We start from the raw sequence: 16,610 nt of genomic DNA, 5'->3' as shown, positions 1-16,610 counted from the left end.
CCCCCATCTACTTGACTCCAGGTTCTCAAGCCATTCCCCTCCTCCTTCTCCTCCAAACCACACTGCCTGGCACACCTTTCCCCTTACCTGGTTTCTTAGGTAGATCCCTGGCCACAGGACACCAAAAAAACCTCTAGAATCAAACACCACCCTCCTCGTCATTCAACTAAAACCCACCAAATATATAACCCAGGCTCAGTACCCACTCTCTCTCTCTCTGAAGCCTCAGGAGACTTAAGCCTCTTATCTCTGGCCTCTTAAAAAAAATTTCTGCAACACCATTTCTTCCCCCCTTTAATGCCCTCATACTCATAGTTTAAAAAGCCCAATGGAACCTACCACTTGGTTCAGAATCTCTGACTTACCAACTTAGCAGTGATTCCCCTCCACCCCATAGTGCCCAACCCCTATACTCTCCTCTCCACAACCCTCTCAGAGTCCTCTCATTTCTCCATCCTAGACCTCAAGGATGCCTTCTTTTCTATTCCCCTGGACCCAATTCACTTGGACCATCCTACTCCAAGGGTTCTGGGACATCCCACATCTATTTGGCCAGGCTCTGGCCTCTGACTTACTCTCTTTGTCTCTTCCTCAATCTAAGCTCATACAATACATAGGTCATGTTCTCCTTTACAAATTAGCTAGGCCAACACCTCTACCTTATTAAACTCTCTCTCCAGCCAGAGATCTAGGGTCTCACCCTCTAAGGTCCAACTGTTCACTCCTCAGGTAACTTATCTGGGATTAGCTATTACTCTAACTCATAAGGCCATGTGGTTGAATGTAATTGGCCCCCACAATCTCATAGGGAGTGGCACTGTTAGAAGGTGTGGACTTGTTGGAGGAAGTATGTCACTGTGGAGGCAGGCTTTAAGGTCTTTTGCTTAAGCTTCACTCAGTGTCAGAGTTAATTGGCTTCCTGTTGCCTGCAAGTCAAGATATAGCCAGCACTATGTCTGTCTGCATGCTGTTATGCTCCCTGTCATGATGATAATGGACCGAACCTCTGAAACTGTAACTGAGCCACCCCAATTAAGTGTTTTCTTTATAAGAGTTGCCATGGTCATGGTATCTCTTCACGACAATGAAACTCTAAGACAGGCCATTACCCTAGATAGAAAACAAGAAAACACTTAATCCAGTCACTCACAGTCCCCACCACCAAGGATGAAATTCTGTCCTTCCTAGGAGTGGCTGGTTCCCTATGCTCTTGGGTTTCTTCTTTCTCTGTTCTAGTCCATCACCTATATGAGGTGGCCCTAGATCACTCATATGGACCCCTCCTTGCACCCATTACCAAAACATTTCATAAGCTTCAACAGGCCTTCCTCCAGGGCCTGGCCCTACATCTTCTGGAATTAACTCACTTCCCTCTCTCTCTCTCTCTCTCTCTCTCTCTCTCTCTCTCTCTCTCTCTCTCTCTTACTGAAAAGGAGGGATATGCCCTCAGGGTCCTGGGTCACCAACAGGGACCTCCCTGTGTGTCTGTTGCACACTTACTGAAAAAATTAGACCACACTATCCAAGGAATGACACCTTGTCTGCACCCTCTGGTCACAGCTGAACATCTTCTAGTGAGTCAAAGAAGGTAACCTTTGGGTCACCAATTACTGTCCTCTCCTCACCACCTGTCCCACCTTCTAACATACAAGGACCTCCAGACACCACCCCCTTCCCAAGTTCTCTCTTTTCAGGTAGAGGTCACCACACTTAGCTTTCAGCCATGCTCACCTCTTAACATTTCAATCTCTTCCCCCAACTAACCCCAGAGTACTCCCCATCTCACTCTTACACTGAGACCCTAGAAGAGTTCTTATCTCATCCTACATACACACATGAGGGAGTGCTGCCTCAGGTCATCTGTACTTGGTACGCAGATGAAAGCTCCTTCCTACATGATGCAGTTCATAAAGCAGGATACGCTATTGTTTCAGACACCATAGTGGTTGGAGCACAGACCCTGCCAGTCCAAACCACAGACCAACAGGCTGAATTAATACCTCTTACAACTAGCAAAGGAACAATCCCTAAACCTTTACACAGACTCCAAGTATACGTCTCACCTTCTCTTATCACATGTAGCTATTTGGAAGGAGCGTGGGCTGTGAACAACAAAAGGAGGGTCCATAACCAACCCAGATCGTATCATGGCCCTGCTAGTGGCCTCTCATCTTCCCACAGCCATAGGAATTGTCCGCTGCCGATCACACCAAGCAAACAATTCCATTATCTCCAAGGGAAATAACCAAGCTGGCGAGGCAGCTAGAGCTGTGGCTCTCAGAGGCCTGGGTCCTTCTCACACACCACAAGGCATTCTCATTTTACAACCCACATATTCATTATCATCCTTAGATACTAGACAGATTTTATTCTATCCACACCAGATCTTTCACCCCAATAACCTGGATTTGTCCACTTTATTAAAACCTATTTACAACCTACCTCTGAGGATCTATCCCTTTAAAAGACTATCACTGCTTCTTGTAAAATTTATCAAACGTCTAATCCCATCTCTGGGCATCGGAGTCTCCCTTTCCCCACTCATCAAGCCAGGGGACCCCTCCCTGGATCCGACTGGCAGCTAGACTTCACCCACATGCCCGCAGTTAGATGGTTCAGATACCTTTTGGTCCTGGTGGATACATTCTCAGAGTGAGTAGAAGCTTTCCCTATCACTAATAAAAGAGCACAGACAGTTTTTGGTCTCCTTTCCAGGGAGATTGGCTCCTATTTCAGAGTTCCAATGTCCCTTCAATAAGATAATGGCCCTGAACTTACCTCTCAAATCTGTCAAACCCTAGCCAAAGCTCTTAACATCCCATGGTGTTTCCATGTCACCTCCATCCCCAGTCTTCAGGCAAGGTGGAACAAATCAATTGCTCTCTCAAAAACATTCTTCTCCAACTCTTCCAAGAGCTCCATACAGATTGGATAAACCTCCTGCGGTTGGCTCTTCTGTGACTAAGAGCCCTCCCAAAGAAACCCCTCTTCACCTGCTCTTTCCAGCTCATGTACAGATGGCGGATTCTGCCTCCCGGCCTCATGTCTCAGCCGTCATCTCTCCCTGATCCCCATCTTACCCCCTTGTTACACTGTCTTTACACTTTCCTTTGGAACTTCACCCACCACCATTTGCCTCAGCCCCCCACCCTCCATCAACATCAGGGACTTAGTCCTCTCTCCTCCAGGTCACAGCCCCCTCCTCTTTCTCCAAAATGGGCAGGCCCTCCAGAGTCATCCTTACTGCCCCAACCACTGCTAAGATCAAGGGTTTCCCTCACTGGATGCGTCTTTCTCATCTCAAGCCCTTTACACCATCAGCCCAAGATAACCCTCCTTCTTACATTTTGACCCCAACAGGACCTTACTCTCTTAGGCTTCAGAAGATACCAAGGTCAACCAGCCTGCCTCCAGTCTCAGTGGAATGAGGCCTCATATACCTGCCAAGACCCAAGTCCGACCCACCTACAGCTTAACTTACATTTACAGCCTCCACCCACCTGGGTCTGGGATCTAAACTGTCCACCACGCACAGTGCTGCCCCACCCCCACCCCCACCAGAGGAGCAACACACAATACCTTAAGTGTTTAGGATATTAGGGAAAAACCTGTTGTCATCGAGTGGCCTAAACACTGAGCAGCAAGCCTTATAACCACTGAGTCATCCCTCCAGCCCCGTAAGTCACATCGCTTGGGTTTTTTGTTTTGTTTTGTTTTTTAAAAAAAAACCTGCTTGGAGATAGGAGCTAGGGCAGAGGTACAGAAAGAAAACAGAAACCTGTGGGCAGCTTTTCTCAAATCTGAAGAAGTGTCTCTTTAACACAAAGGAAGTATAGACACAAATTGCTCGATCGGCAAATCAACCATATAGATGAAACAAGACATCCCACTGTGTCACATGGTTCATCTATTCAGAAGCTTTCTCACTTGAAGCAGGCTAGCCCCCCACCCCAAGCAGCAGCACAGGCTTGTTAGGAGGGGAAAGCAGGTTGCTGAGTTCCAGGCCAGCCTGGGCTACGCAGAGAGACCTTGCTTCAAACCACAGGAAACAGAAGCCAGCAGCCTTACAAGACACTTCTAGCAACCCTCCCCAGAGCGTTTGGGGGCCTTCTTACTGGCACGCTCCAGCTCCCTAGGGTCCCCTAAGCTAGAGGCCTGGAGCAACAGAGAACTTTCCATAGATTTGAGTTCTTCCAGTAGAGTGGAAAACAGACACGCTGGACCCTGAGAAGGGCCGTGCCCCGAGGGGCCATCCTAGTGTCCACCGGACCCTGAGAAGGACCGTGCTCCGAGGGGCCGTCCTAGTGTGCGCTGGACCCTGAGAAGGACCGTGCCCCGAGGGGCGTCCTAGTGTCCACCGGACCCTGAGAAGGACCGTGCCCCGAGGGGCCATCCTAGTGTCCACCGGACCCTGAGAAGGACCGTGCCCCGAGGGGCCATCCTAGTGTCCACCGGACCCTGAGAAGGACCGTGCTCCGAGGGGCCGTCCTAGTGTGCGCTGGCTGCTCAGCACTTGCAAACCTCCCTGGAACTCAGAAGGTGCAGGCTCCAGAACCACTTAAAAGAAATGCCTGCAGGTTGACCCTTCCACTGTATTTATTGAGGCCTGACTGCAAGCACCACTCTAAGGTGTGGGCAGGACAGTCTGCCACTACACAGCTGTCCAGTTCTCTAGTCCTGGCCCTTTGGGCTTATGAGTATTTTAAAGCTTGGATTTTAATTTTGAAATATTTGGGTTATTTTCCCATGCCTTCCTATGCCCTTGCCCAAAGGCTTTCCACAGAACAATTTGATAAACTTGGTCCTGGATTTGTTTGTTTTGTTTGTTTTCTACAAGGTCCCATTTTGTAGTCTAACATCTTAGGTGTCTTAGGCTGGCTTCTAAGGCTTCAGCCGCAGAGACAACGTAGCAGAATCCCATGGCGGCAAAAAAGGCACAGACCTCCCAGTGTCTAGTTCCCAGTCACAGAGTCAGTCAATTGTGTGAAATATGCATCGGGGAAAGGCAACTTGTTTGTTTTCCAAGACAGGGTTTCTCTGTGTAACAACCCTGGCTGTCCTGGAACTCACTGTGTAGACCAGGCTGGCCTTGAATACACAGAGAAACCCCTGCCTCTGCCTCCCAAGTGCTGGGATTAAAGGTGTGCATCACCAGGCCAGGCAAAAGGCAACTTTTAATGAGGCGAATGAGGAAATCCATCCGTGCATAATGTACTACATATGTACATTGTTTAAGCATACATAATCTACTCAGTAGTAGTGCACTAATATTATGCAGTATGCTCATTAGAGCAGTAGATATTTGTATTTTCCGAACCTCAGACTAGCAATGATTGTGGTGATTATACTGTTTTATCTATTACAAGCCACCGAATTAAGGCAAAGTACAGGGAATAGCATAATTAGTCCAGTTACAGAAAAATAAAAAGGCCTTTGAATCCATGAACAGGAACATACACATTAGCAGTCCAGACCTCTGCAGCTCAGACCTGCACATAACAGCCCTATGCAGGGGATGTAAACCCACACAAATCGCATTAGTTCTAGTAAAGATTTCCAGATATTGAGGCTGATATCAGAGATATTCCCTACTACAGACAGCAGCAGTAGTCGGAGTAAAATCCAGTTGGGGCTTTTTATTCTGCAAAGTCGATGCACCAATTCACAACCCTGAGCAGGGCAGCCGAGGTCGCGCTAATGAAGACAGCTGGCCACCATGCCTCTGTTTCTTGTAGGGAGGGAGAAAAGCGCTTCTCCAAAGAGGAAACTGAGGCAAGGAGACCCGCAGCACAAGCGAGAGAGCCCACTGACGGATCCGGGATTCGAACTGCAGAGACCGAGACGCCGGGCAAGCCCCGCGGCGCGCGCGCGGAGACCTGGGCTCCGCCTGCGCCGCTGGCGCGCGCCGCCCGTGCGGAGCCCCGCCTGCCCGGCCGCGAGGGGCGGGGCGGCCGCGCTCTGCTCGTGCGCGCACTCGCGCGCGTCAGGCGAGCTCACAGGAGTGGCGCCAGCATAGAGGCTCGCGCGGCCGCCACTCCAACGCAGGCGCGGTGGCCAAGTGGTAAGGCGTCGGTCTCGTAAACCGAAGATCACGGGTTCGAACCCCGTCCGTGCCTGCTCCTGTTCTCCCCTGTGAAGGGACTTTTTATAGTTGACCTCTTTTCAAGAGTGACCGTCACAGGTCCCCACTGGTTCTCCAGGACCGTTGGTGGCACTCACTCTTTTCTTTCAGCCTTGTTTCACAAACTCCTCCTTTCCACCCTTCCGTGGTCGAACCTCGGCCCTTCTGGACCGCCAGCTTTGCTTGGGTCTCTCTGAAAGCAGCGCCCACTGTGGGCCACGAGGTGCTTATGCCTCTGGGAGAATTTGCAGAGCCGCAATCTGGAAGGGTCACCTGCCCATCCTCCGGTAGGAGCTTCGCAATGACTGGCCCCCGGCTGGCTTCAGGGCACTTCACGTTTTTCTGGTTACCCGTCCTAAAGAAAGGACCGTTGTTGTCCCAGCCCACACCCACAGCCAGCCAGTGTCTGTCTCGCTTGCAATGTTTAAAAGGAAACCCTCGCAGGGGGCATCGCCTTCGGGAAGAGAGCAATCCCTGCTCGGACTTGGAACGATTCTGACCTGAAAATGTAAACCCCTGGCTCGGAGCCTCCTTTCAACCCCGCGCTAAAGTGGGTCACGTGGCCCAGAGGTGGCGTTGGCGAGGGAGCAGCCAGGCACTGGCTGCAGAGGTGGCCTCTGCACACGGAGCGGCATGCCTGTCACATTACATCACAGAGGTGTGATTTGTATCATCAAAGGATGTACTGTACCGGAGGGCGCCCCAAGTGCCTTTGACGAGGTCGTTGTCTGACTCCAACTCCCAGACCAGAGTCTTGTAGACTCTGACAGACATCTTGACCTGATTTGTGCAAAGTGTATCGGACCTGTCTGAGATTGAAGCAAGTACCAATGGAGCTGGTAGTGTGCTCCTGAGAGAACTAGATTCAGCAGTGGCGGGTGGGGGGCGGGGGAACCAATCAAACCAGAAAGGGAGAAGAGCTGTGGGTTGGGGTGATGGGTCAGACGCCTGATTGGACAGTAGAGAGTATCACAAGTGTGACTATGCAGTAGTTAAATCACAGCTACTGCATCCGCGATCCTCTGGGATAGGGCCTGATCATCTGTGATTCTAACGGGCTTCAGGGTGATGCTGATGTTTCTCGTTCCCAGGCCACACTCTGAGAACCGCTGCCCTGCTGAGAGTCATACCACAAAGCCACATTGCCAACTCAGGAAAGAGAATGTGCTATGGACGGTAATCCATGGCAAAGTAGTGCCTGGAGGTGCTAGGAAGATGGCTGGGCCAGAACGTTCTTGTTGGGCAGTGATCAGGACCTGAGTTCAGACCCCCAGAACCTACATTTAAAAACAAAAACAAAAAACAAACAAAAAGACATGAGAGTGCAGGTCTGTAACCCCAACGACGGGAAAGGTAGACAAGATGCTCATCATTCACTAGTGGAAGGCCAAAAAACGGGATGTAAGACAGGCGGTGGTGGCATTTGCCTTTAAACCCAGCACTTGGGAGGCAGGGCCAGGTGAATCTTTGAGTTCAAGACCAGCCTGGTCTACAGAGCAAGTTCCAAGACAGAGCTACACAGAGAAACCTGTCTTGATAGATAGATAGATATATATATATAGATAGATAGATAGATAGATAGATAGATAGATAGATAGATAGATAGATAGATGATAGATAGGTAGATAGATAGATAGATGATAGATAGATAGATAGATAGATAGATAGATAGATAAAAATATAGAGTAATTAAGGAGATGCCCTACGTCAGTTCTGGTCTTCATGTGCACACTCACACACAAACTGTGACTATCCATGCTTGTGACATGCAGGTTGAGGTTGCATGTTACAGTGCAGGTCTGACTTCAGAGACAGTGCATGTCTAGTGTGTCATCAGGCAACAAAAGGAGACCCGGGTTTCAGCAGTGACTTTTTGAACAGAAATAGAACGGGGACACTGTTTGGAAGGACTCTTTCCACTCTTGTCCTGGACATTGTATTTTCTACAAGATGGTGGTTCCACATGTGGAGTTTTATTTTCACAGGATCTTATCCACAAAAGAAAGAATCGGGAGGGAAAGGGAGAGAAAGGCTGCAAGGGTGGCCTTTTAGAACAAATGCAAATTGTTGGACGACCGCAGAGTGAAGACGCTAGCACGACGGCTCCCCAGCCAGGGGTCCACTCCTCTTGCTGTGTTTTGTTTTCTCTATTCACTTCTTCTTGAAGAGCTACAAAAGAGCACTTAGGTGCTTCCCCTATTAAAAATGTCTCCAAACCAGATGTGGTGGTACATGCCTGTAATATCAGCACATTGGGGAAGCTGAGGCAGGAGGATGGAGAGTTCAAAGGCAGCCTGGGCTATATATAAGGCTCTATTTCAAGAAACGATACAACAATAACAAAAACAAATCTGGTTTGGGCAGAGCACTTGCATTCACAAAGTCCTGAGATTTCATCCCCAGCAAACACTAGAGCGTGTGCACACAGACACAGACACACACACAGACACACAGAGGAAGGGGAGGGAGAGAGAGAATAAGGGTTCACTTATGAGTTATTTTCTGTTTAAAAAAATATTGTGTCTGTGTATGTACATTTTCATGGCTGTGTACGTGGGTGGAGGCTAAGGGTCAACATCAGATGTCTTCCCCTATTGCTCTCCACCTTATTTTTTGAGACACCTCTCTCTCAGGAACCTGGAGCTCCCTAGTTCTGCTTGACTCTGCTGCCAGCAGTCTCCAAGGATTCACCTGACTCCTTCACCCACCAATACGAGGGTTACAGGCATGCAGTGCGCTCCCCGTCCAGCTTTTTACTTGGAGCTGGGGAGTCTGAAGTCAGGCCCTTAGCAGAGTAAGCACTTTACCAACTGAGCCGTTAGTTGGTTTGCTGTTTCCTTTGTTTTTTGTTTTGAAGCGTAGAAGATTACACTGGAATCCCAAGGTGTCACCTAGGTTGGGAGGTGAGGGTGAGGGATGCCATGGAATTGCGAAGCTAGCGTGCTGCGTGTTATCAAATTGGGAGCTAGTGACCCAAATCCTGAATTCAAGTTGTTTACAATTTTGTGAGTAAAGCTGGTCATGTGTGTGAGTGAGCCAGGTGTTTTCTGTTGATTTAAATCACTTGTGTTCCTGAATATAAAGCCACGTTTGGATTTCTAGAGCTTCTGTGTGAATTTCATGTCTACAGGTCTCCTTGAAGGCTGCTGCCTTTGTGAAAAGTCACACACAGGCCCTCTGTAGATTGGGAAGGGAAGGGAAGAAGGTCGCTGGTGCTGAGACAGAAGGGGCTGAGCAGTGTCCTTCCTTCTAAGACCCCAACATGGGAAATGACCCCCAGGGAGAAGGTAATTCACATGACTAGTCTATGACTTTCTGATAAGAAGAAATTAAATGCTTCTCATATCCTTCTCTGTTTTTAATACACGGTGGCAGCAAAGGGCTTCTTCGAGCAAAAGGAGCCTAAATTCCCAGACAGACCAGCAGCAGGATCAAAGGAAGAACTGCTTGTCAACACAGTGCACAGGTGCAACACTGCCACCCCATGGCAGCATGAAGCAAAAGCATTCATGCATCCTACCCGGCCCCGGTGTGAAGAGCCTCTTCCCTACGCCTGGGTCCCTTCGCTGTAGAGGACACACAGTCATTTATTTCTTCTATTGTGGACGTTTTCCTTCCATTGTTGGGGATGAGGTGATCCCAGGGCCTTCAGTGTGCTAGGTAAACACTCTAACACTGAATTACACCCTCCTTTGTTTGATTTTGAAGATAAGTTCTCACTAAATTATCTAGGCTGGCCTCAAGTTCTTGATTCTCCTGCCTCAGTGATTACAAGTTTGCTCCATCTCAGCTGTCACGGACTTCTGATGACCAGCCAGATGGCTCTACCAAAGTTAGCTTGTGACATCACAGCTGGTCACTGAAGAAACTATTATCTGAAGCAGTGACAAGAACCTCAGCTGAGTCAGGGAAGGCTTCCTTCTGGCTTGTTGTAAGAGCTATTCTAATCTATCTATTATAGGGTCTGGCAGATGCAGTGGGTAAAGTCCTTTCCACACAAGCGTGAGGACCTGAGCTTGGTTGGATCTCCAGAACCCATGTAAAAATCTGGGCAAGACTGGGGAGGCGGAAACAGGAGGATCCCTCAGGGTCACTGACCAGCCAGCCAGCTTAGCCAAACCAACAATCTACAGGTTCTCTGACTTTTGCTAAAATTCCTTCCCAGGTCCTCTAAGGTCCAATGGAGACAGGATTCCACCAGAGTTTACTCGAGGAACTAACCAGTTTATTGGGTGAGGGGTGGGGGTGCTCCTCCCCTCAAAAGGCTGCACTGGAAAGTCTTTACTCAGCAGGGGTAATGGCTTTCCAGAGCCACATAGGTGGGGAACCCATCTTCTCTTCCCCAGCCCAGATGCAGTAGCCTCTCCCATTTTGGATGCTTTTGTATACAGCAGGGGGATAGGAAGTGGTCGGGTACTCCTGAGGTGACCCCACATACACTCCTCTGTGAGGGGCTGTGGACAGTCAAGTCCAGCTTAGGTGTCAGTGGGCATAACTGAACACTCTGAGATGGTAGTTACTTGGCTTGGAGGATAGTCCTGTACAACAGTTGTGCACACTCACACAAACACAAATGCCACACACACGTACAGACATGTTAATGCACTGGGGTGCAGCTGGATGGTGGAGTGTTGTTTAGGGTAAAGCCATGGGTTCCATTCCCGGCTCCATATGCACATATACACAAAATAACTGCACAAATTTAATTTAACCAATTTGATAATATGGTGGTCAGTACACCCTGGACACTAAGTAATAAACATATACATTGCCTCCAAAGGCTGCTTGTGTCTGTCTCTTTGACATCTGTTTATTTGTTTGGAGTGGCGAGCACTTATCACGTGAGACTCTCTCCCTTGGATCTCTAACACCGTGTTCCAACTACTAGGCATCACGGCAGCAGACCTCTGGCGTTAGCTGCTCTTGAAGAATTATAACTTTCTTAGAACTTTAGTTGATGTTCTATGTTTGTGAAACTACCTGTCAGAGGTATGAGCTGTGGTGCACACATGCACACTGATTTTGTGGACAGCATTGTGTTTCTTTTTGTTTCTTAGAGTCCCACTAAGGTGCTAACGCTGAAACTCACAAACCTCCTGCCTCGGCCCCTACATGCTGGGATTACAAAGGTGTATCACCACACCCACCACTGGTTTCTCACAAGGGACACCCTCGTGCTTCTGGCTGGCTGTTCATAGGATAGACCTCTAGGTGGGGTGAAGGATGGAGAGAAACCACAGTGCCAACAGAGACTTTCAAACTCACTGTTTCTGCACAAAAAACTTATAAAAGAGAAACTGTAAACAGTAAACAGGGCAAGGGCTCTGGAGAGCAGGCTAGGTGGAAATGAGCCTGTGCTCACATGGACAAGATGCCAATGAAAAAGCTGACTGTGTCCCTGGCTCAGACCTTCTGCAGGGGGCAGCCCTGGAGGGGCCACCTCCCACCCCTTTGCCTGCTGCCTAGGCTGACATCAGGTGCTTAGAAAACTACCTGGAAGAATTTTTTTAATGGGCCCTTTCATAAGGGGGTGAGCAGTGTGTATACATCCATGCCCTGAGAACCACATTGCACACCCGAAAAATGTTCCAGTTTTCTTTTAAGAACACTTAAAAGAAAAAAATTCTGGCAGACCTGAAGTGGCAGCCATTCAGGGCACTCTGGGGTGGGGAGGAGCTGGCGTTCAGGCCAGGTGCTTCCCTTGCTGCCTTTGTGAAGCAGCCCTGTCCATCTTTTCTACCTCTGGAAGTTGGTCGCATGACAGTGAGCCACCCCCATGCCAGAAATGAATGTAGGAAAGCTTGGGAAATAGTGAATGGTGCGTCCCCTAAATGCCTTGCTGGGCATCACAGTTTCCCATCAACATTCTAGAAATTTCCAGACTCATGAGCCTTGGGCATACATTACCTCATTGCCATGACCTTACATTCCCCTTGTCTGACAGAAGGGACAAAGGGCAGGTCCTGTTCTGTGGGTCCAAGACGATTCAGTGTTTATTACAAAAGCCTGGCAACTTGAACTTCATCCCCAGAAGCCCACAAAAAGGGTAGGAGAAGAGAACTGACGCCATGAGGTCATTCTTGGTCTGGTATGCTGTGGCACACACACACACACACACACACACACACACACACACACACACACACTTTTAAAAAGTTCTAATTTTGTATGTGTGTTGAGCATAAGCACTCTAGGACGATGAAGCACCCCCAGGCTTTTATTTCATCTTCTATTTTGAGACAGGATCTCTTGAAGTTGCCTTGACCTCCTCCCATGTCCAAGTAACTTCTCTGTAATGTATTTACATGTTCTTTTTTATTCATTCACATTTGTTCAATATAAACTTTTAACATGTACTGTATGATAACTAACATCAGTGCTGAGGATAGGCCTGGGCCTCCACATCCTTAGGCAAACTGTTTCGTTTCTGACAGGGCTTCATTAAGCTGCACAGGCTGTTAGAACTCAGATTACCTGCCTCAGGTTTGTGTCACAGTTTTTGTGCTTGCTTTGGAAATGTAGGGTTTTTATTATTACATTTGTGTGTATGTGTACATGTGTGTGTATGCGTGTATGTGTGTCTGTCTGTGTGTGTGTATATGTCTGTGTGTGTATGTGTGTGTGTCTCTGTGTGTGTATGTGTGTGTCTGTGTATACGTCTGTGTGTGTGTCTGTCTGTCTGTCAACTTGTAAGAAAAAGTTTAGCAGAAGTGCACTGGCCTGGCATCATTCCTCTTCCTCACTTCAGCTCATGCCTCTCTAGGTAACGCAACCAAGCTCAAGTAATGAGTAATGGTTTTGCTAAGGATTCCTAATGATGAGCCTCTTTTTAAAACTCACCCAAAGGGCTACAGAGTGGCTTCTTTCTTCTATTTGTGAGTCAACACTACAGGTTAGGGCTTAACTCCCACTTTACAGATGGGGAAACTGAGGTCCAGAGAGGCTCTAGGGCTGCCTTTACCTGCTGAGCCATCTTTCTGGCCCCTAGAAGTTTATTTCTTTTACACCGAGAGTCTTGGCAGCTGATAGTAACTAACCACCTTTTTGTCCGCTTCCCTCAGGCCCCATGAAAACTCAGAGAAACCACGTGAGGCCTATGCCTGGCCTCTCTCACCGGCCTAGGGCTTTCCCGACGACTCGGGTTGGCTGTGGTTCTCTGGGGCTCCAAGGCCCTTTGCAGCTTTTCCATAGATTTGGTTGAGTTTTGGTGTCACCACAGGGCCAACAAGTGAGGCTCCTTCTCGGGGAGAGACCAGCAAGGGTCTAGGGCTTCAGCCAAACGGCAAGTTGTTTTCCATGTACATTGATGGAGATCTCAGGTCCATCACTTGCCTATTGTGGGCAGCTGAGTTAGGTCTGGTAAGACAGAACTCCAATGGACCTGGGAGTATCTTTTAAAAGCCAGGCGTCCCTAGCCTGTGGTGAGGCCTATTCGGCCAGCCAGAGACTGTTTACCCTCCTGCATAACCCTTTGCTTTCAGGCAGGGCCTGAACTGGAGTGCCAGGGTGAGTTTTGCAGCTCCATACACAGATAAGGAGCATGGTCATCCCTGAAGGACCCTGAACTGGCACTTGTGTAGCAGAAGAAAGTCACCTCAGCTTCAGAGCGGGGCTGGGGCCTCCCCATGCCACATACAGCCCTAGTTCCTCTTTCCCACTGTCCTGGCATCGTCCCTCTTCCTCATTTCAGCTTTGTCTTCTCCAGGTAATGCAACCAAGCTCAAGTAAGAAGTAATGGTTTCGCTAAGTCGCTGTGGAACAATCCTTTTCTACACTACGAATATGCATCACTTTCATTGGTTAATAAAAAGCTGACAGGATGGCAGCTGGCCAGGAAGTTAGGTGGGAAAGACAAACAGAGGATGATGGGAAGAAGGAGGGTGGAGTCAGGAGAGACTAGAGCCAGCTGCCCAGGAAGCAAGACATGCCAGAGGACAGGTAAAGCCACAAGCCACATGGCAATACATAGATTAATAGAAATGGGTTAGTTTAAGTTGTAAGAGCTAGTTAATAACAAGCCTGAGCTATTGACAGATCATTTAGAATTAATATAATCCTCTGTGTGGTAATTTGGGAAGCAGCTACTGGGTATTTGGGAACAGGCAGTTGGGACAGCTTCACTAAGTACTCCTAATGGACAGCTTCTTTTTCAATTTCCCACAAAGGGCTACAAAGGGGTTCTTTGTTTTATTCACACTCACATAGTGGTGTGTCACCACTATGGGCATATGGCTTCTTAACTCCCACTTTACAGATGAGTCCAGAGAGGCTCTAGGGGTGTCCAACTTGTGACTCACAGTCTGTATGTAGCAGTTTGACACACACAAAAATATTTGTGTGTGTGATTTCTTTATTGGGGGAGCACAGGCTTGAGCATGAACTTTGTAGATGACAATGTTGTGTCCCAGTGTCAAAAGGTTTGACACACCTAGACAGTGCCCAGGTGGAATAGAACATAGTTGTCCCTCCATGAATTTCACCAAAGGGGGCAGCAAGGTTGCCCATGCCACAGCGTCTATGGAGATAGAACAACAGCAGATACCACCTCAGTCTGTTCTCATGGTCCCCTGACCCAAGGCCGCCTGGGTCTAGGACCCTAGACAATGGTGACTGCATAGCAATCACCATCAACTCTGGACTCTCCCCCACAAAACAAGCTCCTGAGGGCAGGGTTGTAGCAGGAATCTTAAAGAGTCTTATTAATAAAATCAAACCTGTGGCCAGTTATTGGGGTGAATTCTGGAAGATCAGAGAGACAGAACAAGCCACAGCTAACCTCACCTGGCCAACTTCTCAGCTGGTCTTGTTTCCTCAGACTGGATGCTTCTGTGTCCTCATCCCAATGGCTCTCAGTTGAACTGTGCTGCTCAAAAGCCTGAAAAGCTTAACCAGCCAAATGCTTCTTGTTTCTGGCCCTCACGCCTTATATACCTTTCTGCTTTCTACCACCACTCCCTGGGATTAAAGGCGTGTGTTACCATGCCTGGCCATTTCCAATGTGGCCATGAACTCACAGAGATCCAGAGGAATTTCTACCTCTGGAATGCTAGGATTAAAGGTGTGAGTGCCACCATTTTCAAGCCTTTGTATCTAGTGGCTGTTCTGTCTTTGACCCCAGATAAGTTTATTAGGGTGTACAATATTTTGGAGAACACAATACCATCACACAGGGTCATCATCAACACTGTACCTCCCGCCACATAGAAGCCACTGATCCACAAGCATGACTGCCTATCTGTAAGGTAGGACCCGTGACACAATGGCACAGTCCTTGTTCTGTGTATGGCTCCCACACTAGAGGGGCAGTTATCAGTGAGCAAGCCCTGTCTCCCTTGGTCAAATGTCCTTTCCACATTGCTATTGGAAAAGCCACTCTTTGAGGTCCTTGTATCCCCAACTTTGCTTGCCTTCTGGAGCACCGCAGTGGCCAAGAGCCGCAGAAGCAGTGGCTCACAGTCCTGACACTCGAGTTCTTCCACTCACGAAGTGGGAGGGGGCTGCCTGGCTCACTCTCCTTGGGGTCTCTGGAATCTCTCTCATTCTCTCTCTCTCTCTCTCTCTCTCTCTCTCTCTCTCTCTCTCTCTCTCTCTCTCTCTCTCCCCCCCCCCCATTTGTATTTCTCTCTGTCCCCCTCCCCGTCTCTATTTCTCTGTCTGTCTCTCAGTCTGTCTGTCTGTCTGTCTCTCGCTTGCTCCCTCTCCCTCTCCCCATGGAATCAAGACTCTGGGTTGGTTGATGTGCTTTTCAGAGTGTGACAACCGCTGGCCAACAGAGGACAGCAAATACATTTTTTATGATCCCAGGAAACTCAGTCCAGTCACGTTTTCGCGCAGAGAGGCTGGCTGGGCTGTGGAGAGGGACAAGGCGTGTCTCAGTTATTCGGATCCTCTTTGGCCAAGAGGGTGGTGGCTTCTGCAACGGTTCTGGGGATCCTTGGGTAGGGGTGTGGGAGGACGATTTCAGGAGCCGACTGAGCTAGGGCAAACTCCCTGATGTTGAAACCAAAAGTACCTTTTGGGAGTCAGGGTGACAGCACCAGGGGTCAGTACCATGCCAGACAGAAAGTGTCCCCTTCGTGCCCCACCCCATTCCCAGAGCCTGGGGCTGCGAGGGTGCTGGTGGATTCGGAAGGAGAAAGCTCAACTTTCCGTTTGGGTCTGAAGGGGGGTTAGTTTGGGAGTAACTCTTGGGAAAGAGTAGAGCGTACCCTCGAAATTTAGACTGGGGGTCTTCCAAGGCACTGCAGTCACCCCAGAAGGAGATTTGGGACACACAAGGGGTGGCGGAAGAGCTGGGGGCGCTTGCTGCCTCGCCGGCTTCCTTGTGTGTGCGTGTGGAGGGGGAGTGCTGACGGCTGGGGGAGGGGCCGAAGGCGCTCCCTGCGGCAGGCACCCGGAGTTCCCAAAAGAAGGGGGCAGAGCCGAGGGCGGGTCTGAATCCTAAGTGGATGCCTCTCCATTTCGGGCACCCCGGCAGCCCCCACCTCCA

The 16,610-nt window shown here is 49.1% G+C and overlaps 2 long non-coding RNA genes and 1 other non-coding gene across 3 annotated transcripts; 2 read left to right on the top strand and 1 right to left on the bottom strand.

Annotated features, from left to right (window-relative positions):
* Window positions 1–5,616: 5,616 nt before the first annotated feature.
* Window positions 5,617–7,028, bottom strand: LOC143274518 (uncharacterized). The gene is made up of 2 exons (XR_013053140.1): window positions 6,622–7,028; window positions 5,617–6,476 (listed from the first exon to the last, which is right to left on the bottom strand). It is a non-coding gene; the product is annotated as an uncharacterized LOC143274518 (long non-coding RNA).
* Trnat-cgu (transfer RNA threonine (anticodon CGU)) lies at window positions 6,045–6,116 on the top strand. The gene has a single exon. It is a non-coding gene; the product is annotated as a tRNA-Thr (tRNA).
* On the top strand, window positions 6,802–8,342 carry LOC121831687 (uncharacterized). Its single transcript, XR_013053139.1, has 3 exons — window positions 6,802–6,941; window positions 7,213–7,449; window positions 8,107–8,342. It is a non-coding gene; the product is annotated as an uncharacterized LOC121831687 (long non-coding RNA).
* The last annotated feature ends 8,268 nt before the right edge of the window (window positions 8,343–16,610 follow it).

The sequence above is a fragment of the Peromyscus maniculatus genome, chromosome 8 (genome assembly GCF_049852395.1).
Source record: "Peromyscus maniculatus bairdii isolate BWxNUB_F1_BW_parent chromosome 8, HU_Pman_BW_mat_3.1, whole genome shotgun sequence".
Lineage (NCBI taxonomy): Eukaryota > Metazoa > Chordata > Mammalia > Rodentia > Cricetidae > Peromyscus > Peromyscus maniculatus.
Note: the sequence above shows the minus strand (reverse complement) of the source record. Positions and strands in the feature narration are given on the sequence as shown.